The sequence below is a fragment of the Meleagris gallopavo genome, chromosome 1 (genome assembly GCF_905368555.1).
Source record: "Meleagris gallopavo chromosome 1, MGAL_WU_HG_1.1, whole genome shotgun sequence".
Classification (NCBI taxonomy): Eukaryota; Metazoa; Chordata; class Aves; order Galliformes; family Phasianidae; genus Meleagris; species Meleagris gallopavo.
This window is the reverse complement of record NC_139404.1, coordinates 97853419-97880131: the sequence shown is the minus strand read 5'-3', so window position 1 is coordinate 97880131 and position 26713 is coordinate 97853419. Positions and strand designations below refer to the sequence as shown.

The 26713-nt window shown below is 39.8% G+C and overlaps 1 long non-coding RNA gene across 1 annotated transcript in view; it reads right to left on the bottom strand.

Moving 5' to 3' along the window:
- LOC146545530 (uncharacterized) overlaps positions 1-26713 on the bottom strand; it is a 52550-nt gene that overhangs the window by 23743 nt on the left and 2094 nt on the right. Inside the window, exons 2-3 of the long non-coding RNA XR_014887702.1 lie at positions 13679-13781; positions 11705-11778 (exon numbers count right to left, since the gene is read on the bottom strand). This is a non-coding gene — a long non-coding RNA (uncharacterized LOC146545530). The remainder of the gene's footprint in view (positions 1-11704; positions 11779-13678; positions 13782-26713) is intronic.

Genomic DNA, 26713 nt, shown 5'->3' with positions numbered 1-26713 from the left:
GGTTTATTTTAATAAATGTGCCTTCATAATCCCAATTCATACTGCTGTACTAGCATCAAGGAAGAAATTGAGATGTTATGGCATGCAGACATAAAATGTTTAATCCATTCAGGATTATTAATGTCCTCAGTTACATAAATATGCTTTTTAAAGACCATTTTAAAGATGGCAGGGGATTGTTCAAATGGTTTCCACCGCACTTTTTATTTTCATCTAGTTATTTTGGCTTTGCACATTTTTTTAAATGAAAGAATTTTGGTTTTACTTGTTCTGATAAAGCCATAGTTCAGTCCAGCTCAGATTCTTACCAATCACACCTCTCATTTCTCTCAGCAAGCTCAGGCAAAGTAATTTATGGTATAATTAAAAGGATCCCAATGATTTTTCAGGACGTAAATCCACATTCTGAATATTTCTGAGTGTTATCAAATCACTTATTCAATCAGTAAGTGTACAAGTGAAAGAGGGCTACAGCTTGAATATTGTTCCACATTATCCAACTGAGCATTGTGTGAATTGCCATCAAAATAATATCTCTACACAAAGAAGAGCTATGGAAATTAAGCTGTATTTGTTATACTGCTGCTATAGTCTGAGCATCTACTTGATTGCAGAGTTTCATCAAGGCACAAGGAGTATTGATTCCTCTACTTTAACAGAAGAAACTTGCTTCTTACAGCTTTGCCTTTCACATTTCATGTCTTAAAGTCCACACTGGTTCTATTCTGAATTGTGGTCAGTACAGCAGAGCAACATATCAGTTCTCTCAACATGGGAACTGCTTAGCATGTGGTGGCCAGAGCCACCCTACAGCACAATGCAGCAACTGTATGTTTTGTTTTCATTTAAGTAGTGTGCCAGTCCCTTGCTCTGTCTCACTGCACACTTTTGCAAAATACTTTCTTGTCCTTCTGACATTCGGGATCAATTTTGCTAAATAATCTCACTAAAGGTCTTGGCCTTAAAAACCAGTGAGGAAAAAAAAGAAAAAAAAAAACCAACATAACACTGTGATGTGCAGCAGCAGCATCTAAATTTCCCATTTCTTAAGCTAAATTGACACGGAGGCACTGAAGGGACAGAATTTATTTCTTAGGAACATGTCCATAACTCATAATTCATTTTGTAGATGCTGACACTGAAATTCCACTTTGCAATCATTGCTGGCACTTTACATTAAGTATCTGACTTATTCATCAATGGATTCAGTCACCTGTCAGTAATTGATTTATTTTTCCATTATCCTATCCACAAGCAAATAACATCATCTTTAAGTTTGCCCCTGCACCCCTGCACTAGAAGAAATGTAGCAATAAACATTTTAGAATGTGTTTTCTGACTGATAATGACTGAGCCTGTGTCCCGGAATCACTACCAAGCCAGGAGGGAGCACTTCATTACTGTGCTTAGCCTGATGTTTCTCAGTTTAGACAGCAGCATTTGAAGTTGCGTTGTCAGTGGAAAATACAATAAGCTTAACTCAAAAAGTACTGATCTCTGTTAATGAGTCCACAAGGATGTCAAACATAGTTTGTCCAGCCCTCAAGTGCACACTCTGTCATATCTAAAAGCGGGTACTTTCATCAAAGAAGCCATCTGAAGTCCCCATGGGGCTTTAGTATCACAATGTCAGTGCTTAGCTGCAAGTATGTAGGAACTGCCACATCAGATGACACAAGTGGTCTGTCTGGCCAAACAGCATGTCTCTGGCAGGACCTGGCACTAGAGGACTCCAACACATTTCTGCAGCGGATATTACAAATAACTTAAATGATTCTATAACTCCTCCAGCAAGACTTTCTTCTAAAATTCAAGTATATGGTGATTTCTGCAGAAATGATCAAGTCACAGAGCTATACAAAGAGGTAACTTAGGAAGATGAATTTGATGCTTAAGCTGATCTGAACGAAAGATGCATAACTTGTCTTCACTGATATACTGTTTTCTTCTCAACATGGTAGCCATTTTTTCTTACTCTCCATTCCTCAGCCCAGTTAAAAACAATGGAATTTTGCAGTGCAGGAAAGACTGGATTTTTCAGGTTTGGAAGCTGTTGATTCCCATAAGTAACAAAGAAATTACATTGTCTATGTTTTACATGCACAGAAACTGGAACATCAACTGTGCTTCAAGAGATTATCCATTAAGATAATCTAGGTTCAGGAGGTACGAATCCACACAATTTATTGGCACCTGAGTGAAGTATTGCATATATCAAAATCCAGATCTGTTTCACATTTGTCATTTATGATCTGGATGTTGTAGCACAGTACAACATTAGCAAATTTGCAGATGACACAAAATGAGGAGGAGCAGTTGATATACCTGTGGGGTGTGTTGCCATCCAAACCTCAGCATGTTGGAGAAACAGGCTGACAGAAACCTCATGAAGGTCACCATGGAGAAATGCAGATTCCTGCACTGGGGAAGGGACAACTCCGCGCACCAATATATACTGGGTGCCACCCAGCTGAAAAACAGCTCTGTAGAAATGAACCTGGGGATGTCAAGCTGAACATGAGCCAAAAGTGTGTCCCTGCCACTTAGTTTGCCACAAGGGCACACTAATGATATCCTAGGCTGCATTAGACAAGGCATTGTCAGCAGTTTGAAGGAGGTGAGCTTTCTTTCTCCTCAGGTCACGCTCGGACTACTGGTTTCAGCGCTGGGCTCTCCAACATCCAATGTAGGGCCACTAAGATGATGAAGCAGCTGGAACACCTCAATTATGAGGAAAGGCTGCAGAAGCTGGAGAGCCGCAGCACAGAGAAGAGGAGGCTCAGGGAACTCCTAGAAGTTTACATAAACACCTGAAGGGAGGATGCAAAGAGGACTGAGCCAGACTCTTTTCAGACATTCCCAGTACGAGGACAAGAAGCAGTGGGCACAAACTGAAACACAGGAGGTTTCCTCTTAATACAGAGATATGTCTATACTGTGTGGACAATAGAGCACTGGCTCAGGTTGCCCAGGAGGGCTTACTTGTCTTTCTCCTTGGTGACATGCAAAAGCTGCCTGGGCATGGTCCAGGACAACCTGTTCTGGGTTAGAAATTCTTTGCTTACAGGGTGGTGAGGTACTGGAACAGGCTGTGTAGAGAAGTTGTGGATGCCCCAGTTCACAGAGGCATTCAAGGCCAGGTTTGATGGGCTTCTGAGCAGTCTGATCTAGTGGTTGGCAACTCTTCCCAATGCAGGGGAGTTGGAACTAGATGATCTTTGAGGTCCCTTCCAATCCAAGCTATTCTATGATTCTTTACGATTCTACCCTGCTTGAGTAGTCCCCCTCAACCATTCTTTAATACAAATAAAATTTACATTATCTGTTCAATAGCCTTTTGAAGCACTGGGATACCTAGTTCCATTGGTACTTGTGCCTGGAGCTGCCTAAGGTGTGGCAGCATTGTGCATATAAGCATCCCAGACTAAATGAGCCAGAGGCCTGGATTTTCACTCCTGTCAACTGCAGAGCCAAACATAAGGTGATAATCTCACAGCATAACTACAGCATTATTACACTGATGCAACCGAGAATATCGAAGGACAGAAACTCTGATCTTTTTCCTGTGTAAGGAAGTGTTCTGATACCAAACTGTCTCACTTCATTGGGAGAGATACAGATTTACAGCCGCTCAGTAGAAGGAGGAACATAATCCTAACTTTTGTTTCTGTGGTGAGAATTTTAAACACTGAGCTACTAGGTTAAAAAAAAAAATCACTATATCTCTCTCCCTTTACATATTCTTAATTAACAGTCTCTTCTTCATCAGGGTATTGGAGATAGCTTAAAGAAGAATAAAACTTGTGAAACTCAGAATAAATTAAGTCCAAGGCAAGAGCTATTCACTTTTTTTAGTGTAGTTTTTCCTACAGTCATTACCTGCTTGTTCATTAATAACATCTTGAGTGTCTACTTCTCACATACCATAGAGGAAGCCCATGCTCCCAACTCAGGACTGACTTATCTGGGAGAGGCCATGTTCCCTCAAGGCCATATATTGCACTACCAAGTGTTGTACAGCCAGGTGCTCTTTTTTATTTCTAGCTTTTAACTTGTATGCAGTATAATAATAATGATAATGGCAATGCTAATGATGACGTGGAGGAGGATAATAATAATAATAATACAAAGAAGAAGTCAGGTTTTATTAGAGCAATCAATATTGCAGGGGGAAAAAAAACGGCCAAAATCTCGGGCATATAAGCTTTAGCTTTCTAATATATTCCTTGTCCTTACAAACCTTGCCAACTATGTTCTTTCCAATGGTGCAGTCTCATCAGAAGATTTGAAATAGATAAAAAAGAGAGAGAGAGAGAGAGAGAGGGAGAGAGAATCTCTTTTAAGTACATTAGGGAGCCTACAAATGGGGGGAATCAACTCTTTCAAAGGGTTGATAACAGCAGGACAAGGGGAAATGGTTTTAACTTGAGGGAGGGAAGATTTAGGTTGGATGTCAGGGGGAAGTTCTTTGCAGAGAGAGTGGTGAGGTGCTGGAACAGGCTGCCCAGAGAGGTTGTGGATGTCCCGTCCCTGGAGGTGTTCAAGGCCAGATTGGATGGGGCCCTGGGCAGCCTGGTCTAGTATTAAATGGGGAGGTGGCCCTGCCTGTGGCAGGGAAGTTGGAGATTCATGATCCTTGAGGTCCTTTCCAACCCTGGCCATGATTCTGTGATTCTGTGATAAACCTGGCACAGACCAGTTCTCTCTTAGCACCTAGGATTACCACAGCTCTTGGTCATTCCTGGATGCCATGACTTACCTCTTCTTACAAGATCTGATATTCAAAAGAAAACACTTTGCTGTTGCTCCTAGTTATACAGTAGTTAATCCTTTACAGAGATCTTACATTTATCTCTAGACTAATTGCCATTAGCAGTTGTATATATTACTGTATGTTAACTCACAGTGCAGAAATAATGTACTTGGATGGCTGAAATGTAATTTAGTTATGCCAACAGCAAGTGAACAATGTTCAACTCTAACAGCAGTAATGTTCTGCACATATCACACAGTTTAAAATAACTCTACAGATAGCTGGATCAAACGCAAATTGTATCTGCATCATTTGGGGTGGGGGGGTTGAAGATACTTGCATGAGAAAAGTGAAAGGAGATGATCCAAAGTCCTATGTTAGATGACTAGTAACAAACAAATTAACCACATCTACATATGTATCATTGCATTTTCACGCTTTGAATGATTCTGAGGGAACATTTGCATTCAAGACAAGATCCTTGCTTGAATGACAAATTATCCCCACTGGAATCAAATTAGGCTATTTTATATAAATATAGAAATTAATTAAATACCTCTCTCTGCCAAGGGACTTCGGGCTTAGGCCTGCTGCTATTGAGCTCATTGGGCAGATAGGGCCCATTGTCCAGTCCTTGTAGCAGATTATGGACTATGTCTATGGTCCCACAGAAGGCTTATCATCAGCACAAAAACCTAAAAGCTCTGATAAATTATTTTTTTTCTGCACAGGCCTAACATTACACTTCTAACGCTGTTTGCAGCATTGGAACAAAATCCTTCACTCAGATTTGTGGGCTATGTGATCATGCTGCAATTGTGTGAAGAAAGTTTACCCTTGAAACATTTTTTTTCTCTTCTCACTGTTTCAGTGGAAGGAAATAGCAATTTATCTGCTTCAAATTCAAAAGAGAAAAAAGTAATTACAAAAATTATAGTAATTGAGACATTCAGTTGCACTTTGAAGGATATTCTTTCTTTAACATCCTTGTCAAAATGTAGTTTTAGATTTCCTAACAATGTGCCCTCCCACCTACATCATCAGTCTTAAAGAATGAATCTTTTAGAAATTATTATGGGCTGACTACAAAGTCACTGAAATCAAATGATACAAGTCGATGACTACTGAATTCATACTACTTGATTTGAAAAAAAATGGCAAGGGGTTACAGAAAATTAAGTCTGTATCATCGATGTTAATGAAAGCATCTTTGAGCTTCCCAAGTACCAGGGCCTGAACAGAAATTTCACTAAAATCATGGGGGATTCTTCCTTAATTGTTATGATTTAATGCAGTAATTTAATGCCCACAGGTTTTATGGCAGTAGTACTTCTATTAAGCCACATTTTCTCCAGAAATATGTCTTTTTCTTTTAAATAATCTCATTGTTATCATAACCCTAGTGCCTCTCCGTTGCTCCCCAGTTTCTTGCATCAGTCCACAGGGCACGGGATCACTTGGAGGCAGACGGGTACCGACTGCTGTCAAGCAGGATAGATAACAATTCTGTTCTCTTATGCTGTCCTCAGTGGGAGAATTAAAGTCTCTCTTCTGATTGAGAACTGATTTTCACCATGGTTTATCTGAGACTCTTTTTCAATTTGGAGTAGTTAATATTTTCAGAAGACCCTTGGTGATGATGATGATACAATAGAATTTTAAATGCTACATGCATATTTTCATAACCTGCCCCTTTCTCTAGTGTTGTACTACTCTGTCACTGCCCCTCTGAATCCCAAGATCAGTGGTTTCAGCATAGGTGGAAGACAAGTCATCAGCAACCCGACTCCTTCGCCAGGAGGAGTTTGGTGTTGACATTGCCTTCTTTACCACTTAGGAAAAACTTAAGGTCATTTTTCATGTTTACTAACACACACTGTGTCCTGTGCTTCACTTCTCAAGGCCTGTTCTGTCATACCAGGGCTGTGTCCTTGTGTTAGCCATAAATATCTTGCTCTGTGCAGAACAGCTGCTTGTTACTGCTATCTACATAAAATTACAGTCATACCATGTTGTCATGGTTCCATGATTTTTCGTTATCAGTATTCCATATCATAACATCATGTAATGCACTGGGGGTTTGACTGCTGATGCTCAAGTTCCGGGTGCCTGTCCGGAGGAGAAGAAGAGCTACATTTCCCCAGGGGGCTTTGCGGTCAGCGAGGAGATATAACTCCTGGCAAGGTCACCTGATGCTCTCTTCTTTGCCTGCGCTGCTTCGCTTGCGCTTCTCTGCCTGCGCTTCTCTGCCTGTGCTTCTTCATCGGCTCAACTGGACTGCACTTCTCATCTCAGCGTTGTGGTGAGGCCGATCCACCTTCAATTTCACACACACTCTCTCTCTCTCTCCTAATAAAATTCTGCTGATACCATATTTAGTAAATTAGTTTGTTTCACCTCAGGTTGTTGCCACTGTTTTCAATTATTTCGGGGTCCCCTATTTTCCTTTTCCGGGGGCGCGGATCCGCGGATCCCTCCGCCCTTTTAGTCACAGAACCAGGCCGAACCAGCCCGTAAACCGTTGACACATGTAAAGATAACCAAAGTAAAAGAACATAATTGTAGCCACTGGTCATTTGGAAGATTGCAGTTATATCTAAATCCTGATGTAAAAACAAGAATCCAGGCAGGTTAGGACAAGCTGAATCAAATTATGTCTGATAGGCCTCATCTCAGAGGTCTTGCAAAATCAGTACAAATCCTGTGGCCAGTTACCAGCTGTAGCATGTCTACCAAAGTACAAGGATGCAGTACAATCAATGAGACCACTTTTCTTTAGAAAAACAGTGTAATGCCAAGAAAGACATACAGTGAATTGCCTGTTTTCTTTATAATAGTTCTGTATATATTTAGTGTACACTATTTCAGTAGAAAATCAAAACAAAATAAAACACAAAAACAATGAAAGCATCTAAAAGGCTCCTATGGGTGGGAAGCTAGTCTGAGTACAGATCAGAAAGGAATGACTAAGAGAGATATGGCAATAAGACTATAGAACAGCATGAAAAATTACTGCAGCTCTTCTCCCTTTTCCCTGTGGAAAAGTCCATTGTGATGCCATGTCAGCTGTGCTCCTTGGGTTTCACCTGAAGGTGCCAGTCCTTTGTTGCACTACAGTCTCACACAGCGCCGCAGACTTCTCTTGGAAACCACAGATCATAGAATCACAGAATAGCTTGGGTTGGATGGGACATTAAAGCATACCTAGTTCTAAACTTCTGTCCAGGGCAGAGCTGCCACCCATCAGTTCAGGCTACCCAGGGCCCCATCCAACTTGGCCATGAGCGTTTCCAGTGATGGAGTACTCACAGCTTCTCTGGGCAGCCTGCGTCAATGCCTCACCAATCTCTGAGCAAAGAAATTTTCCCTAACATCTAATCTAAATCACTCCTCTTGTAGTTCAGAAATATTTTCTCAGGGTCAACCTGCTTGGCTTACTCCATTCATGATAATATCCTAGATCCAGTTTTCTCACCTTGGAAGTCAGGGCATTTGCCTCATCGCATCAGCACTAACTACAGCACATCCAATTGAAGCAGCCAGCAGCTTACTCACTGGTCTCTCACTCAGGCTTTGTTTCCACACTCAGACAGCTCGGATACTGGGGATGCACACTGCCTGGGCTGCTTCGGGCCTTCCCGCAAGTCACCCACTGCACTGGCTGGTTGGGATTCCCTGCATTGTACAGCACCTGCAATAGTGCCAGGAGGAGTGTATGAAAAGAGACTGCCCCCATCAAAGAGTCACTGTGACAAAGTGCCCCTGTTAGGTTCAGCCCTTGGGGAGACTTTAGGTCAGGAAGGTGCATGAAGTTGCATGCTATTAATTTCCTACTGATCTCATTTCCATAATTGGAAGCCAGATCTTCTGGCCCTTAATACGGATTTTTGTGCTAATCCTTCCCAGAGACTGAAGCAGCTGTAGAGACACTGCAGGCAGGTGAGGGTGAAGGAGCTGCAGTGAAAGATCCCTGGCATAAAGTCATTGTGTGTCCTTGGGATTCATTTTATTTTCTACCTGGAACATCCTTCAAGGCTAAGAAATAGGAAAGAAACATAGTTACGGAAAGAAACTGTTGACTATGAAACTACTGAAAATCAACGGAGATTGCTTTTCATGGTCTTTTGTGAGATATGAATAATATTTTGAGGCTTTCAGTATATCCAGAAGGCCCATTTTCAATGACAGCAAACTCCCCATCACTTTATGCACTCTGAAGAATGGATCTGTAAAACTGGTGAATTACCAATCAAAAGCAGTAATGGTGACTGCAGTAAAGAAGACAGGGAGTAATAAGATCTTCCTTGTTTAAAGCAGAAAATGAAAAGTGTACTTGCTTTCAAGAAATGGTGATCCTCATACGGCATTAAGAATAGCTTACCTCAAGCTCCATGGGGAGCAGATGGAAGGGATAATAACCCTTAAGCTTTTGGAACAAGTCCCCTGTGGGGCTGGTCAACTGGAAAGATCTAGCTCATTATCTGCTGAAATGTAAATGCTATGTCATCACTACAGGAGAAAAAGAGTGAGCCTTTGTTTTAAAGGACTGGACCCCATGTTTTCTCTAATCCATCTGCATTAAAATGAGCTGCAGTCTTTATTCTCTGTTATAAATCTATGATCTGAAATCTAAGCTTCTATCTAAAATAATAGATAAGGTTTCTAAACCCCTGATGTGAAGAAAGTCTTCAGAACTTCACTTTAACCTAAAGTGATATAATATTACTCTTCTTCAGCAACAAACATTATTTGAAAAAATAAACTTGATTTTCAGTTTTACTGAGGTTTTTCCACTCTACTGAGGTGCTACAAAGCTTTCTCAGGGGCAAAGTGGGCTGCGAACAGAAAATTTTCTGTTTTGACCTTAGACTGCTGTTCTTCGCTAGCTTTGCCTCAGCCATCTGTGAGGGACAGACTAGACTCATGTCTGACACTCAAGTGTGGTGCATGATGTCCATGCTTGCTTCCAGGGGTCCACAGGCCTTCATCAACAAATGGGAAGCATGAGACACATCGTTGTTAAGGCATCTTGTATACAATATATTAATTAAAATAAGACTTGAGGTTTCTTCTTTCTTGCTCCCAGTTCTTTGCCTCTAAACCATTTACAACACTGTGCTTCAGCAGCTTCAGAAAAAAAGATTACATTGATCCAGTGGCTTGTATTAGAAATTGTGTGGTTAGCACAACTAGATAAGTAATCCTGCCCCTGTACTTGACACCAGTGAAGCCCACCTTGAGTAACGTGTTCAGTTTTGGACAACTCAATACAGAAAGCACATTGAGGTGCTGAAGCAGGTCCAAAGAAGGACAACAAGGCTTGTGAAGGGCTTGGAGAATATGCCTTATGAGGTGAAACTGAAGGAACTGGGGCTGTTTAGTCTGGGGAAAAGGAGACTGAGGGGAGACCTTATTGCTCTCTTCCAACACCTGAAAGATGACTGCAGTGAGAGGGGTGTTGGTCTCTTCTCACTGGTGACAGGTGACAGGACAAGGGGAAATGGCCTCAAATTGTGCCAGGGTAAGTTTAGTTTGGATATCAGGAAAAACTTCTTTACACAAAGGGTAGTTAAGCACTGGATTAGGCTCCTGAGGGAGGTGGTTGAGTCACCATCCCCGAATGTGTTTGAAAACAGTTTGGATGTGGTACTCAGGGACACGATTTAGTGAAGGGTTGTTAGTTAGGATAGTATGGTTAGGTTGCGGTTAGACCTGACGATCTTTAAGGTCTTTTCCAAACTGAGTGATTCTATGATTCTGTGATTCTATGATCTCTCCCCTGTAACTTATACTAGCAATGGTTGATATCTAATTGTAAGTAAATGATCAATTTTGCAATGCAATTATCACTTCTTCACTGCTCTTACTTTTATTCATGATATTAAGTAGAAAATCTGTCTTGATGATTTTGTATATTTCACAGGCAATTTCACATGAATTTATCACTTTAAAGTAAAAATTAATAAATAAAACATATTGTTATATTAAAATTCAGCTCAGAATTTCCTATTGTTATAAAGATTAAGTTTAAAGATAGTTATAATAAGCTTCCATGGGTTTTGATTCGTTAGTTTTGTTTTTGTTTTTTTGTTTTTTTTTCTTTTGTTTTGTTATTTAATTACATGGGACATTATTTAAACAATTAATTTTTAATTCTCTGAGAATGCCACATTCATAGAAGAATGCTCATTATGTCTGCAACCATCTACCATGTAGAATTTGAAGAGTCACATAATCACAGAATTGTAGGGGCTGAAAGGGACCTCTAGAGAGCATCGAGACCTACCCCTCTGGAGCTCCTCTCCAGCAAGTCATGCCTCAAACTGTACTGTTACTTGTGGTTATTCCTTCCCAGGTACAAGACTCTACACTTACTTTTGTTAAACCTCATCTGGTTTCTTACTGCCCAGCTCTCCAGCCTGTCCAGGTCTTGCTGAATGGCAAGACCTGGTGTGTCAGCCATTCCCAGCTTTGTATTGTCAGTGTATTTGTTGAGGGTGGATACTATCTCCTCATCAAGGTCGGCAGTGAAGACATTGAACAAGACTGGACCCATGGCTCCCTGGGGAACCCTGCTAGTCACAAGTCTCCAACCAGACTGCACCACTGATCATCGTACTCTGACCTCAGCAAGTCAGCCAGTTCTCAATCCACCTCACTGTCTACTCATCTATCCCACACTTTCTCAGCTATCAGGATGTCATGGGAGACAGTCAATTTCTACCTGGAACTGTCTTGCTGAAGTCAAGGTAGACAACATCCACTGCTCTTTCCCCATCTACCCTGCGGATGATGTCATCACAGAAGGCCATGAGGTTGGTTGAGCACGATTTCTGCCTAGTGAATCCATGCTGACTACTCCTGATAACCTTCCTCTCTTCCAATTGCTTGGAGATAGTATCCAGAACAAGCTGTTCCATCACATTTTACAGGGACAGAGGTGAGACTGACCGACATGTGGTTTCCCAGATCCTCCTTCTTGCCCTATCCTCCAGTCTTCAGGCACCTCTCCTGTTCCCCAAGACCTGTCAAAGATGATAAAGAGCGGTTCAGCAGTCATCTCTGCCAGCTCCCTCAGCACAGTGGATGCATTCCATCAGGGCCCATGGATTTGTGCACACTGATCCCACCCAGACACTCCTGGACCACCTCCTCTTCAACTAGATGGAAGTTCTCCATTTTCCGAACTCTCTCTCTTCCCTCCAGGGTCCAGGAGTCCTGAGAGTGAGTCTTTGAAGTGAAGACCAAAGCAAAGAAGTCATTCAGCAGCTCTACCTTCTCAGCATCCCCCATTACCAGGACACCCCCCTCATTCAGCAGGGGACCCACCCACATTATCCCTAGTCTTCTGTCATGGAGTAGGGAAGGGCTTCTGGTCCTCAGCTACAAGTGCAGATGGGTGATAATGGAGATGGCTGTACCAACACCAGGAGTGGGTTGAGGAATGGATTGAACACTGGTCTTGCATGAGTCCCCCCACTATGGCCACACACCTGAAGGACTGCCCTACAGAGAATGATCTTGCACAGCTGGAGCCCTACAGAAGGCTGAAAGCTCAGCCCAACAGTGTGTGTCACTGAGGATATAGCTTCTCCAGGTGCCCTGCTCACTTTTCCCCTGTCAAAGGGCCAACAAGGTCCTGGTCTCACACTGGAGCTTTCTTCTATCTCTCTCATGGTCCCTCAGAGCATCCCCTGCTCCATCCTGCCCTGTCCCATGCAGGGCTCATGGGGGAATGGCCAAGCTGATCCTGGGAGTGGTGTTCTCTCCTCCTGCACTTTCACTTCACTTTTGTCACTGACAGACCAGCACTTGAACTCGAACTTAAGGATTTCTCTGTATGATCTCACTGGTGCTGAAATAAAATCTTAGAGTTGCTACAGGATGTGTGTCATAAAGCACAGACCAATCTCCCTCTGCTTTTTGCAGCCCTGGGCTTTTTATCACCAGCCCTTGTTCAAAGCACTGCAGTGGGGATTTCTGCACACCTTGAAACAAGAGCATCTCTACTGACTTGATGGAGACTTTCTCTTATTGTTCTGGGGGGAAAAAAATGCTGTTGGCACGTCCCGGTGGAGGGCATGATAGTGTACACAGGGTACACAGGGTTGCCCTGCCCAGAATAGAATGGTAACTGCTCCTGGGTCACAGCTGAGCCCTGTGCTGTGTGTGCTGCAGGGCTGGGGGCAAACAGAAAGGCACAGGGGCACTGCAGCTGCCCCATAATACACAGCACTGCGAGCTGGAGCAGTGCTGTCCTCTAAGCCTGTTTTGGATGGAATTTCCCTGCTCATCACTCACTTTTTCTTTGGGATGCATGTCTCTGCATTTGCATGACTGTAGCCAGGCGTACCATAGGCATTGTTGTCTAAGTACCTGTGTGGGCTGGTATTTCCCATGTAGGAGAAAACCACTGTGAGCCCACCCAGGAAGCCGCAGTTCTACTGGTACAAGACACTCTATAGGGCTGTCCCCAGCCTAAACAGCACAAGGGTACGTTGTTCTTCCACAGCACTTCCAAGCACAGCTGCTTTTGGGCTCCCTGCCTCTCACTTCAGCAGGCTGCTCCCAGAGTGTCCTCCATTCCACTCCAGGTACGATCCTGCAGAGCACTTGTCATTTGTCCCCTTGCCTTGCAGCACGCTTACCACTGTTTTGCTCCATACTGCAAGCAGCATCGCCCTCCTGGTCCTCCAGGGCTCCCATCAGCCACAAATCTCTTTCTCCAATAGTTACTTTAGTCTTTTTTGTATTAATGGAGAATGTCACAAGGAACAGTAAATTCACTCAGGAACTAAAGAGTGTCTGGGAGTTTTACAGCATTGATTGGAAGAATGTTTTGTGGTAGTCAATAGTATTCACATATATATCAAGCCTGACAGCTATTGTGCCTTTCACTGCTTAACAGGGCCCCACAAAACCTACCTTGAAGATTGTGGAGTTCTAATTTCTCAAGGCAGAAGAAATTGCATTTGGAAGAAATACACAAGGGACTTCCAAACTCGAGGAAAAAGCACAGGTCAGGCAGCTAAGAAATAAAACAAAAAAAGATGGACATAAATAAAAAGCTGTTGGCAGTGCTTTTGCTGCAGTGCTTCATTATCAGTTTCCAAGAAAGAAGTATTTTTGTGCAGCAGGTCAGAGTTGAAGGAGACAGAGAATGTAGGTTCCTGACGTTCCTCCCAGGAGTATGCATGTGTCATCTCGATCTAAAATTGACATCATTTGGGGAGATTAACTTGTAAGTTACACAGTGCTCCATACTAATCAAAATATGAGAAGAAAATTAACACAAAGTCTTTTGCTCTTCTCAAGGGAGACACTTTTTAGTGTTGTTTCCAGTAGATTTAGCTTTTAAATGAGGAAGGTTATAATTGGTAATTAAGCTAGCTACATTTTGGGCATACAAATGAAGATGAAAAGTAGAGTTGCAGCTTCTGAGGGGAAAACAAGAGTAAGCATATGGGAAGCAAATGAGGCTAATATGACAAAATTCACAGCTTCATTAACAACAAGTATGCAAGTCAGGCAGGCTCCTCTTGATGTTAACACTACGCTTGCTGAACTTGATAATCAGAGGACAAGCTCTGTAGCAAGCCCAAAATAAAATAAAAAGGCAGCTATTAGATGAGAAATAGACTAAAAATAAAGTGGTGACAACCTTCATAATGCGAAATACGAAGCTGAGCCAGAGTCACACTACTGACACACAGATTATCTGAAATCTCCAAATGGCATCTTAATCATGGCTGTGTCTGCTGCAGTTGCAAAACGGTTTTGGATATCATTATTCCTTTTCTTTTGTACAATAAAACATTTTCATTTTTCAGCTTTGGTCAAATTTCTTGTATTAACACAGTGGCTGAGAAGCCAGGTGATTTGCAGCAAGAAAAAGGAAGTTGCAATATATCCATATGACAGAGCATATAGAAAACAGAAAGATAACTGAATAGTTTGAAAACTGCTGAAAACTGATAGGAGAAGTTGCTTCTCCTATCCACTATTCTGCTATCCACTCCTGATAGTGGAGTGTGATCTTCACTTTCTTCCAGTTGTACTTCCTCAGTCCTGCTAGCTATGTTTTTCCTATCTTTATTTAACCAGGCATTCTTCTCTAGTGTTAGCATTAATGTCTCTTGCATGTTTTTCCCAATGTGAACAGCTGCTTTCTGGATCTATGTTCAAAAACCTATAGCAGTTCGAAGGAAAAACACAAAATCTTGTTCTCTCTACTATTGGTAAGATTGCACTGCTAGCTATGGAACAGATTTCTAAACACTAAAGATCTAAAAAAATCTCCAAGTCAACAATCTTTATCTGCTATTTCTTTTAATAGCTTGTTCAAAAATATGCCCTATATAATTATTTCAGGAATGATAATGAATGAACAGACTAAATTTCTTTAAAAGTTCTAACCAGACATATTAGTCTGTAGAAGCATCTTGCAGACTTGTGAAATGTTGTGTCTGGCTCCTGCATGTCATGTGAATGTAAGCAATATTTACATAAATCTGCACTGAAAACCAACAGAAGTTTCATTCAGATTTTGTTTACAGTCCTCAAATTTCATGAAGCCAGTTGTTACCTTTCCCTTCAAAAACAGAGTGAGTAGAAGTGCTATTTGACACACCTGTTTTCTACTTTACTTTGCCAGGAAACATCCTAACGAATGAACTTCAAATTATTTCTCACACTAAGACATTTCATATGGTCAGCACATGTTCACCCATGTTTTTCTTTCTTCTCAATAAAGCTATGCATTTAGAGTTGGTGTTTAATTGTTGTATGGACAGGTGGGAGAAAGAGAAACAAAGCAGGTAGTAGCTATAGTAAGAACATCAGAAGAGGAAATAATGGAAACATCTCACCCCTGGACACGTTTCTGTCCAGTTTTTTGGCAGCCTGTGGCCTTGGCTGGCACAAAATTGACTTGTATTTAGAAGATGTTGCATCACTCTGATGCAATGGGTGTCCTTGTGAGATGTAGATAAATATAACAATTCAATAACTGACTTGCAAAAAAGATGTGTCTGGTCACTTCATGTTTCAAATTGCATGCTGATTTGGCAGACCATGTATTGTTTTACCAAAAAGAGCCTAACTACCTCACTGCATGCTATCTAGTATACAGCTTGCTCAAGTAGGTCAGCACCACGGTGCTATTATTGCAGTATACTTTCAATTGCTCTAGGCCATAGTATAAGGCTTGGTTCACTGAAATATAACTTTACAGATAATGTGTATCTACAGGTAGCAATCTCCTGAAGCTGCATTTACATTTAAGGCTTCTGATAAGCACGACGACGCATTTGCAGACTTTAACTCTTTTCCAAATGTTATAATGTTTATCATATTAACATGAAGAATTGTTATGCCTTTGATTCTTCCATCGGAAATGGTCAGCGTCAGAAGCTGTTGCATAGAAGAAGGAAGAATCACTCAAACAATATCTTCATTGGATAGGGAACGTGTGTGAATCACTGATAACAACGTGCAATGACTAAAATGCATGAGATATATCAAAATTGGACTGCTGGGCTTTTTTGGTTTTTGTTTGTTTGTTTGTTAATCCTATTGATTATGAGGTGAAGTGTCTGAATGCAGTAACAGATGTAACAGATTTTTAACGGAGAGGTCAAAAGTTTTATATTCTTGACATTGACTGTTGTTAAGACATCATGCATTTTGCAAATATGTCACAACAAATATCCTGCTATTAATAGACTTCTTTGACTGTGTATGCCTTTGCTTGTAGGTTAAACAAATGGAACAATAGAGGATGCTGATTACATCTAGACTGAAGAGAATGTCGAAGAAATTGTCACTACAGGCATTTCCTTACAGATAGCTGTTTATGCAGATTTTTTTTTTTTTAATTAATTCTCTGTCCATTTTAACACAATCTATATTATTTCAGCATGTTTCTGGACTATACCTAAGATAAATGCATTTTGGGAATAAAGATCGTTTTTACAGGAATTCCAAAATAGAAAGTTAATGACAGTATGGTTGAGAAAATAAGAATTAGGATGACAGTTGGTCTAAACCAAAATAGTAATAATTAACTCTGACTATTATGTTATATGGAAAAACAGGAAGCTGCGTGTTCTGATGTTCTGATAGGTTCAGGAAGGACCTGGGTGCTCACACTCCTCCTTCACTAAAAAATTCCACCCTAGCATCCAAGTAGTCACAGTAGCTTTATTTGAGAAGCTATGTTGCCAGTGAGTTGGAAAACACAAAATAGCCAGCCTGTGCCACGACAGTAGTTTGATCAGTGTAAGAAGAGGACTTGGAGCAAAGATTTTCTCAACGTGGAAATGTTTTAACTTTGTTTAACAACACATGCTCCCAATTCTCTGAAATATCTTTCTTCAGCTGATACATATGTAATGATATAGCACAGCTATATAAGACTGATCTTTGACGACTGCCAATATACACATATAACACTGTTTACGTTAAGTATCACATAATACATATGTTAAGTATCACATAATACACAACATTGAACAAACATATAAATATAAATGTTGCCAAATCAAAATTGGTACATTGGACATTCACTTATTATGCTAACATGGTTTTCGGAACAGAGCAATGAAAATTGGGTATTGCTTATACTCATTTTTGTAGGTTGCTTGCTGTTCATTTTTCTCTACAATTTGTTGATGTTATAAGACAGGAACAATATATCCTATTTGCAAAATAGGATATGGTAATCATCAGTGATAACATATGAGTACTGCTATAGCATATAATAGTAAATAAGAAAATTTAGCATCAGCTAAGATAAGCAAAATTTATAGTATCCAGAAATACCAGGATTGCAATATACATGTAAGTTCAGGCTTCCCATAGGTACAAGATTAGAAGCAATAGACAGAAAACCAAGTAGTAAATAAACTTGTAGCTAATCCAATGTGAGGCAATTTGCCTCATCTAGATTAAGTTAGTTTAAGTATGTCTGATTACCTTATGTGATTTTTTTTTTTTTCAATAATTAAGATGATATAAGGACAACTACACAAAGTTTTCCTCTGTCCTTAAACCAATGGTGCGTGCAGAGGTTCTCAAGTGCTGACACCTGTCTTTTCTGATGCATCTCTCATCTTAGATAAATCAGATAAGACTTCTGTCCCAGTGGGTAACATTCTTACTAGTGCTTTACTAAAACTAAAACTTCTACCTTAGTGAATATTACAGCCTATACTTTACTTTTGATCTACTTTTTGTCTTCCACATTTTATTTTTGCTAATGTCACATAGTTATCATTTGCTTACCTTTCATAGTACTAAAGAACATGAATTTGTCATGTCACATGGGCATCCTGCAATTGCTGAATTTCATTATATTACATGACTATTAAGTAAAAGCCTCTTCATCTATCACCATGAGAGCCAGATCTCAACAGGGAATGTTTCCCCTTAATTTCTAGGGACCAACAGCTCAGAATGCTTCACTGCCTATTTGTGAATAGCTATGATTGTTCAAAGAATGCACCTGTCTATACATATTCCAAACTACCATTAATTATTTTCAGATTTTTCTCCAATTTCAGTTATATTTGGCAGACAAACAGAAATCTCAATTTTTTTTTCTTGTAAATTTAATGAAGATAGGAACCTAGATAGAAAGACCTCTATGCAGGAAAACTGGAATGTGAGATTATTAAATATTTATAAAGTACTAGAGATGCATGAGGACAGGGGTGTTTTGAATTTCTCAACCCTAAGACAATCTGCAACATTAGTTATTCCTTCCTACACACCAGAAAATGTATTCAGTAGGTAAAATTTTATAGGAGATTTCATTAATAGAAACGCTCATAGAACTCTATAATAACTGTTTTCTAGATATTTCACTTGAAATGAAGTCTGGCATGCAGTGTGGCAGTTAAGATGGTAGTTAGCAATCCATCTTTGGGCCAGTTATAGAAGAAAGCACTTGAATAATGTGTACAATTCAAGAAATCATAGAATGACTTTGGTTGGAAGGGATTTTACAGATCATGCACTTCCAACCCCCTGCTGTGGAAAGGGTTGCTACCCACTAGATCATGCAAGTTCATTTATTTTCACAAATCTGTGATATGAGAAGACAAGAAGATATTTGTATCTGTATTGAGGCTTTTCTCATCTCCTAGAGTGTTGCCAGAGCATTTGTACTTCAAGAAGTACAAATATCACTACAGTCTGAACTGTTAAACTGTATGTTTCAGGACTTCCTAACAGAACGATCTTGTTATCTTCTGTTATTTGGCTTGCACTTCTTCAGATGTACCTATTTTAAATAAATCAAATACTCAACAAATATTTCAACAAATAAAACTTTACTCAACAAAAGCTTAGGATGTATGTTAAAAGATAAATTTAGCAGCCTTCACCTCAAAACCCTATTTTACCCCCAAAATGATAAGGAAAGTAGTGTGTCTTGCTGCTTCTGAATCAAATATTAATTTGTTTAGCAGGGCAAAACTATGTAACACGGGCATTCTACTTGTGGATTACATAGCTGTTTGAGGAAATGCACTTGGCAACCACAGCCCCTTCCATTTTGAGGAGTTCTACAGAGCAAAACCACAGAGAGCTGGGAACTCAACACTGCTGGCGTCAGCAGTCTCCTTTCCGAGGCTATGATGGTCACAGTGATGAGTAGGCTAGCAAGTCTCTTCCCACATGACTGTCAGACATTGCTCTTGGAGCTTGAAGGGGAAGAGTGACCACTAAGCTTCCTGTCCATACCACACATTCCCTTCTCATAGTAAAGCCCTTCATTTCGTTTAATGGAGATGATGATCAAGCCCTGCCTTGTATATATCATTATGTTAGGAACCAAACATTAACATCTCAGTAGCAAGAGAAACACAGATATCCCCAGAAAATTATTCAGAATAATCCAGGTTTCTATAGTTGTAGTTAAAAAACATTTTAAAAAATCAGATTGGCTTTTCTAAGTATGAAGATATTTTAGGGTTAAAAAAGAAACAGACATAATGCTTATTAAATGGAACCAGCAGGCATCTGATTTGAAATGGGATTAGTTCCCCCATCCTGCTGTGCTGTTTTCATGTACATGGATGGATTAACAAAACAGGTTGGGTTTGGGCTTTTTTTTCCCCGTCATTTCAGTTCAGGACTATCAGTCACTACTTTTTCCTGACTTTGCTGACTAAAACTTTTAATGAATCTATCAGTAGAAACTAGGCCACTGTCAGCAATGAGCTTAATACTATCTGACGCTTTTTAGAGATTAAGGCTCAGCCTGTACATACAGTGATGCATCATTTTAATTTTAATTAACTAAAAAGACACGAGTAAACACAATTTTTACTTCTCATTGAGCTCAATAGAGGCAACGTGTGCATTTGGCAGTAGTACGGAGCACCCCTGCATTAAACAGAGGCTGGTAAACTGAATCAATGAGATAGTCAGAAATCCAGAATGCTCAGGGATGGGAGTAGGAAAGCCAGTGACATCCCAGAGGTGAATCTGGTGATGAATGTGAAAGACAACAAGAAGGGTTTCTAAGGTACATCAGCAGCAAAAGGAAGACCAGGGAAATTATGGGACTTCCACTTAACAGGGTAGAGTGACAGGGACCTGATGACAAAGAACATGGAGAAGACCACAATACACAGTGCCATTGAATACCAGTAAATGCCACAGGTCCATGAGTCTAGGCAAAAAGACTATAGCAAAAAGGACTTAACCCTCAGTGAAGGAGAAGCACATTAAGGAGCATGTAAACAATCTGGACATACCCAAGTCTTGGCAACCTGATGTAATGCTCCCATGACAGCAGAGAAATCTGTCCAATATTAATACACAGTCACTGCCAATCATCTTTGAAAGGTTGTGGCAAACAGGAGAAATCTTTGACTGGAAGAAAGCAAATATCATCTGTATCTTCCAGAAGGGCTAGAAGGATCATCCAGAGAACTACGGGCTGGTCAGCCTCACCTCAGCTTCTGGGAAGGTGATGGGACAAATAATCCTGGAAGCCATTTCCAAACATATTAAGGATAGGACTTTCTCTCAGGTCCTGTCATTGTCATCAGGAAGCAGAACATAGCACTGCCCCTCTGCTCCCCTCACAAGGACCTGTAGGCTGCCATTAGTCCTCCTTCCAAGTTTTTCTGCTTCGGGCTGAACAAACCAAGGGACCTCAGCTGCTGCTCATTAATCTCATACACCTTCACGCTTTTTTTCTTTCTAGACCCTTCACCATATTTGTAGCCTCCAAACACCATCTTTGTTTCACTTAAATATGCAGTAAAACTTTTTTCTGTATTAAATGGCTTTACTGTTAAACAGTGGGGCAGGTTGCTCATACTGTGGAGTCTCCATCCTTGGAGATGTTTAAAACTTGACTGGATACAGCCTCGGGCAACCTGCTCTGTCTTAGTCTGCTCTGAGCAGGGCCTTGGATCAGATAATCTCCAGTGATGCCGTTCTGTATCAGCTGGTCTTTGATTGCATGTGTGATTAGAAATGCAGCTGAATGTATTATACACAGCATATCTCAAACCAACAGGCTACATCTTTTGATGTTTTTTTTCTGCCTACTTTCCATCTTCTCCTATGTTTAGGCATCTGAAGTGAATTAATGCTGGTCATTCCTAACATGGTGTTATGGAACTAACTCTTCTTCCTGCAGATGTAAGTAGATTCGGACTGTATAATCAGTACAAATGCACAGACATAGCAGGAAGAAGGCAGGGCTAAGCAAATAACCTGGCCACAGTGTTTTTCAAACAGTTATATTTCAAACATTGTGCAGGCAGCTAATCTTTCCTATTCTTATTGCTGAGTACTGTTGTTTGTTTGTTTTTGGCCTACAGAACTTTAATGCTCATTAATAAAAGGGGAAAGAAGCCACTTAACAGATCGGTCCCTACCAATATTCTGTCAAAGAGCAGTTTCAGCATTAAAAAGATACATGAGGACAGTAGCATGAAGATGTCTTTTTTCTTGTGTTTGCTGCTACAGAAGACGGCAGTATAAAGACAACAGACTATTTTTGTATTCTGATAGCAAAGCTAATGAAATCAGCTCTTTAAGCAAGTAAAGATTTGCTAAGATACTAAAATATCTACATACTTCAGAAGTAGTACCTTAATTTTGTCCAGTAGGTAGGCAAAATATGTAGCTATCTTACTGTATTCTTTTCAAGGTATTATTTCAAAATGTGGAAAGCTATTAAATGCTACTAATATTCTATAACACTGTGAGTAGGAGGTTATCTCTGCTGTGAAATCAGAGATATCTTACTACTCAGTTTTGCTACTCATCTTTGGGGAGCCAGTGGATCTCTGGCACTTCCCCAAGTTTCTCATGTAATATTATACACCTGACTGCCAAAACTGTAATGGAACTTTTACTTGAGCAACATGGAACTGCAAGCTACTTAAGATGATTTTCAGCAGACCACAGTTTGGCAACCTCAAGGCTTTGGTAACAACTGTAAGTATTTGTAATAAAAAGAAAAGTTTATCATTTTCAAATATACAAAGAATGGAACAACTGGATAACTACTACTGGTGAAGAGAATGGAAGGTACAGAGCACAATAACTATATTTTACATATTCAACGCTGGGAAACAATTCTGTTCAACAATGCAGAATTAAGTCTTGGCTGATTAACAGCATGAACTAATTCAACTTCAACATTAGTGAGGAACTTCCAACAAAGGAGAAGGCATTTTGTAAAAAGGCCAAAGGTGATTGTGTGAGAAATACTCTAATGAGACAGTGAAGACTAGTACTACTGACAGACAGTACATGAGGGCTGATGCTCAATGAGACAATAAAGTTGATTCAGCATAGAGTCAATTGATCAGAAACTTTGAAGAGGACAAAGAATTTGCCTTTGATGCTGATGAACTGAAAATCCAAAGAGAGACAGAGACATTATGTCAGCAAAGAAGATAATCCTCACAATGCAATTTTGAATGAACTTCAGAAGAACATAGTGAAAGGCACAGGAATTAGACAATGAAGTTGTTAATAGCTGAGGTGTGAAGTGACAGGCAGCTGAGACACTCATCAAGGCTGAATCTTCTAGTCAATATGTAGAAAGAAGTTAGATAATGCAGAGGCAATCCTCTTGTATTCAAATTAAAGGCCTAAATTATTGGAAAAAATATCTCAATGTATTGTACCTCTGTTAGCCATGGTAATTATCCTCAAGGAAGTGCCAAAAAGGTATGGATTTAGATCAGATGAGAAAAGACAAGTCAGCATGGAAATGGAGAACTATGAGTCACTAAAATAAGATGCCAGTTAGTGCCAAGTTCATGGATAAGAGAACTAGAGATAGTGCTCGCAGCTGTGATCACTTTGGGGGATGCATGACAAATCGTGATTAAAAGCTGACTGACAAGAATCAGCTGCTTTAAGAGAAATAACCAAGAATTAGAAGGAAAATCAGACAAAATGAAAAAATAAAGCCTACCTGAAGACTTTATCTTAGAAACTGACAGATGACATTGAGAGGCCAGTGAAGATTAGTAAGTGCTGAGATTTGGGTAGGAAAAAGATGTACTTAGATTGTGAGAGGGCTTTCAGTAATTGGGACAAATTCAGAAATTTGCGAACTGCTGGATGATCAAAGAGGAAACTGAGGCCACGGGAGACAGAGGGCTGAGGCAGTACACAACACATTCAGTTAAGCTGAAAAGAAGTATAGAAAGCTCTGGTTCATCAATAAATAGGCTTTCTTATTGTAAAGATAATCTATGGATGAAAAACCAATACATAAACAACACTTAGAAATGAGATGCTATGTCAACAAGATAATTAATCACTGAGATCTTATTAGGATTAGCAAATCACGTGTTCTTCCAAACAGAGAATGAGGATAAACGAGTTACTAGGAAATCTTCCCAGAACATGAATGTAAAGAAGTAATTTCTCTCCTCTGCCATTCACAGCTTGTTTGAACAGCTACATTGGTAGGTACTGATTTATCAAGTCTCTGATCCATTCCAATCAGCAATCTGCGAGAAGCCTTTGCTTACAATACACAGACTGTTACTGCTCCACCCTTGTGTGTTATGACTGAGGAATAGTTTGAAGTTGGCTCAGCTTCCTCCACGGTGTGGACTATTTAATGTACACAATTGTAGATTTCTTTTTCTAACTTCAGACAATTCAGAACATTTTTCTCCATGACTAATTTTTCACACTAGTTGGATATTCAATTTCAGGTGCAATTGTCACGCAAAAAAAAACAAAAACAAAAACAAAAACAAAAACAAAACAATGATTCTCTGGCTGTTTTACTGAGGTGACAGCTGTGAATTGGATCACTGGTGTTGTAGTTACCTTCTAAAACTTTCCTCAGTGGTGTCTCTTCAAGTTACTGTTGAGTTTACCTACTGTCCAGAACAAGTCTACATCTTCTGCTGTCACTGTTTAGTGAACAAAATCAAATTTTGAAGGGGGAATATCTCAATTTAATGAAGGCACATACGTCAGTGAGTAGAAGAATGCGTAAGAGATAAAGACTGGCGGTGTGACGCTACCCTGAAACAGCTTCATGTTGTAGAATGACACAGACACTCCATAGAGTGGTCAGTGGAGAAATTTCCTAAATTTGTATGGTGGAATGGGAAAGACATTTAGGAAAGAAGCTGAAGTAAAATGGTGATAAGGAGAAAAATAGAAAAACAGAGGCTAAAGAAGAAAGATTTAGGCTATCATTACCCATGTATTCATGCAGCTGTTTTAATTAATCTCTACTGCTGCATTCTACTCTTCCTGCTATCATGACAGAACTTCTGCTGTGCCAAAATGAATGTCGGGGTAATCATGCAGTGAACTGGACAGGAATCTGGTTGATGATGGTTACTTTTCAGCACATAACTCAAATTAAAATAACAGGAATAAAATGGTCAGAAGCTGGGAACACTTAAGCTGGCACTGCTGCTGAAAGGATCATGGAATCATAGCCCAAAGGGCAGATATAGCAAAGAGAGTGGATAAATGAGCAGAGTTTTCTTTGTTTTTGTCCTTGATCACCCCAGTCCACACCTGAAAATAGCCATAAGATCATCAGATCCAAGCAGAAGGAAATGGCCAGATGAAGGAACTGCCTCTTTGCAGTCAGATTTTTACGCCACACAATAAGAAGACTAAAGCCAATAAAGAATTAAAATAATACATGACAGAAAAGGGCAAACATTGAGTGAAATTGAAAGAGGATTGAAAAAAATAGGAAGAGACAATAGTTTACAAAACATAAGAGTCAAGATAGCGACTACAGCAAGATATTTGTACATGTATATATTCTGTCTGAAAGTTAAAACAAAGTAGGAGGGGCTGCAGGATGCTGAAACAACAGATCTGAAACAAATAAGCAAAAAAAAAAAAGCTAGTTAGAAAAACTCACATGACGAAAACAAAACCAGAAGAGTGGAGAAAATACATCTATATTTATTAGCTGCTGGCAGAGAACTGCCTGAAAATCATTAAGATCCACAGGAGTGCCTGGAAAACCCCAGACACCTGTCATGCAGAGGAAAAAAGAATTCCCCCAACTCACAAGAGAGTAGAAAAGAAAAAGAATGAAATCAGGTTGATTTGGGAATGTTACTTTCTAGATATTTTCATAGAGGCAGACCTCACCTAGACTGAATTTTAACTTTTCTCTTTTCCTATATATTTTAATTTACATGTGCACACCTACACAGACACTTTCATTTCAACAGTGCTAATGCTATTTATATTCTCCATTGGGAGCTTGCCACAGTATTTTTAATAATGCCTAAGCAACCCCACCTCTCCCTCGACTCCTGTACATTTCAGTAAGAGTACATTTTAACTTCAGAACTTCTATATCTTCACTTAGGAAACTGGAATTAACGTGCCCTCAAAAGACTGTTCTAATTGTTACCTATTTAGAGTGAATTAACTAGTGAAGTTAAAAACACGATGTCATGATACAGGCAGCAGAGTATCACTTTCAGTTCTGCATTACTCCTACAGCTGCCTTCCCACCAGTGCTTACAGGGCTGTACTACGCAATGAAGTAATGAGTTGATGTGAGTTAGAATTAATTTTCTTTCTGTTAAATCAGTTATCTAGTCCCTTGTGTCATCTCATCAAGACTGAAACATGGTGAGGAAACAGCGTGGGAACACAACCAACCAGCTGGGGAATGTGAAGTAGTGAGAATTATTAAAATATGATTACTACCAAAGCCTTCCTAAAATGAAAACACAATCTCAACAGACAGGAGGGGGAAAAAAAGGGGGAAAGAAAAAAAAAAAAGAAAACAAAAAAAAAACACAGATTGGTTTGCTACTAACATAATTTTAATATAAGTAATAGTAAACTCTAGCTAAAATAATGTATATTGATGAAACAAGGGATTTGGAAGAAAATATATATATGTATAATCATATAATGGGCACTAAGATTGAACAGTGTTGTGGGAGTTTTTTCGTAATCCTGAACCTGCAACATTTTCTTTCACTATTTTTAATGCAATGATCTCTGTGCTTTAAACTATTTTTTTTTTTTTTTACAAGAAAAGTTGTTCCATTACCAATAGCCATACTGCCTCCTCCACTTCATCTGTTAACAAAAATTATGGGGGTTTTTTTGCCATTGGATTTCACAGTTGCTGATACATTGTGTCAACGAGGTGTAGAAACATCAGATTCTGGAAGGGAAAATACTCCATTATTTATATACTTTATAATCCTCACTACCATCATCTGTCCAGCTTCATTTTACGTTTGTAAATCCTCCACCCCAGGCTCACATCCTTTTCTCTCTTAATATTGCTTTTGCAACGAAGCCAGGCTGCTGCTTGTTTGCCACTTTTCATGTATATCAAATAAGCAAACAATGGGAGGACAGAGGAGATGTAGCTGCTCTCCCAAGCTCAATATCAGCCAGTGGGAAGAGCAATTCAAGGAAGATCTCAGGAAACTCTGAGATTAAATTATT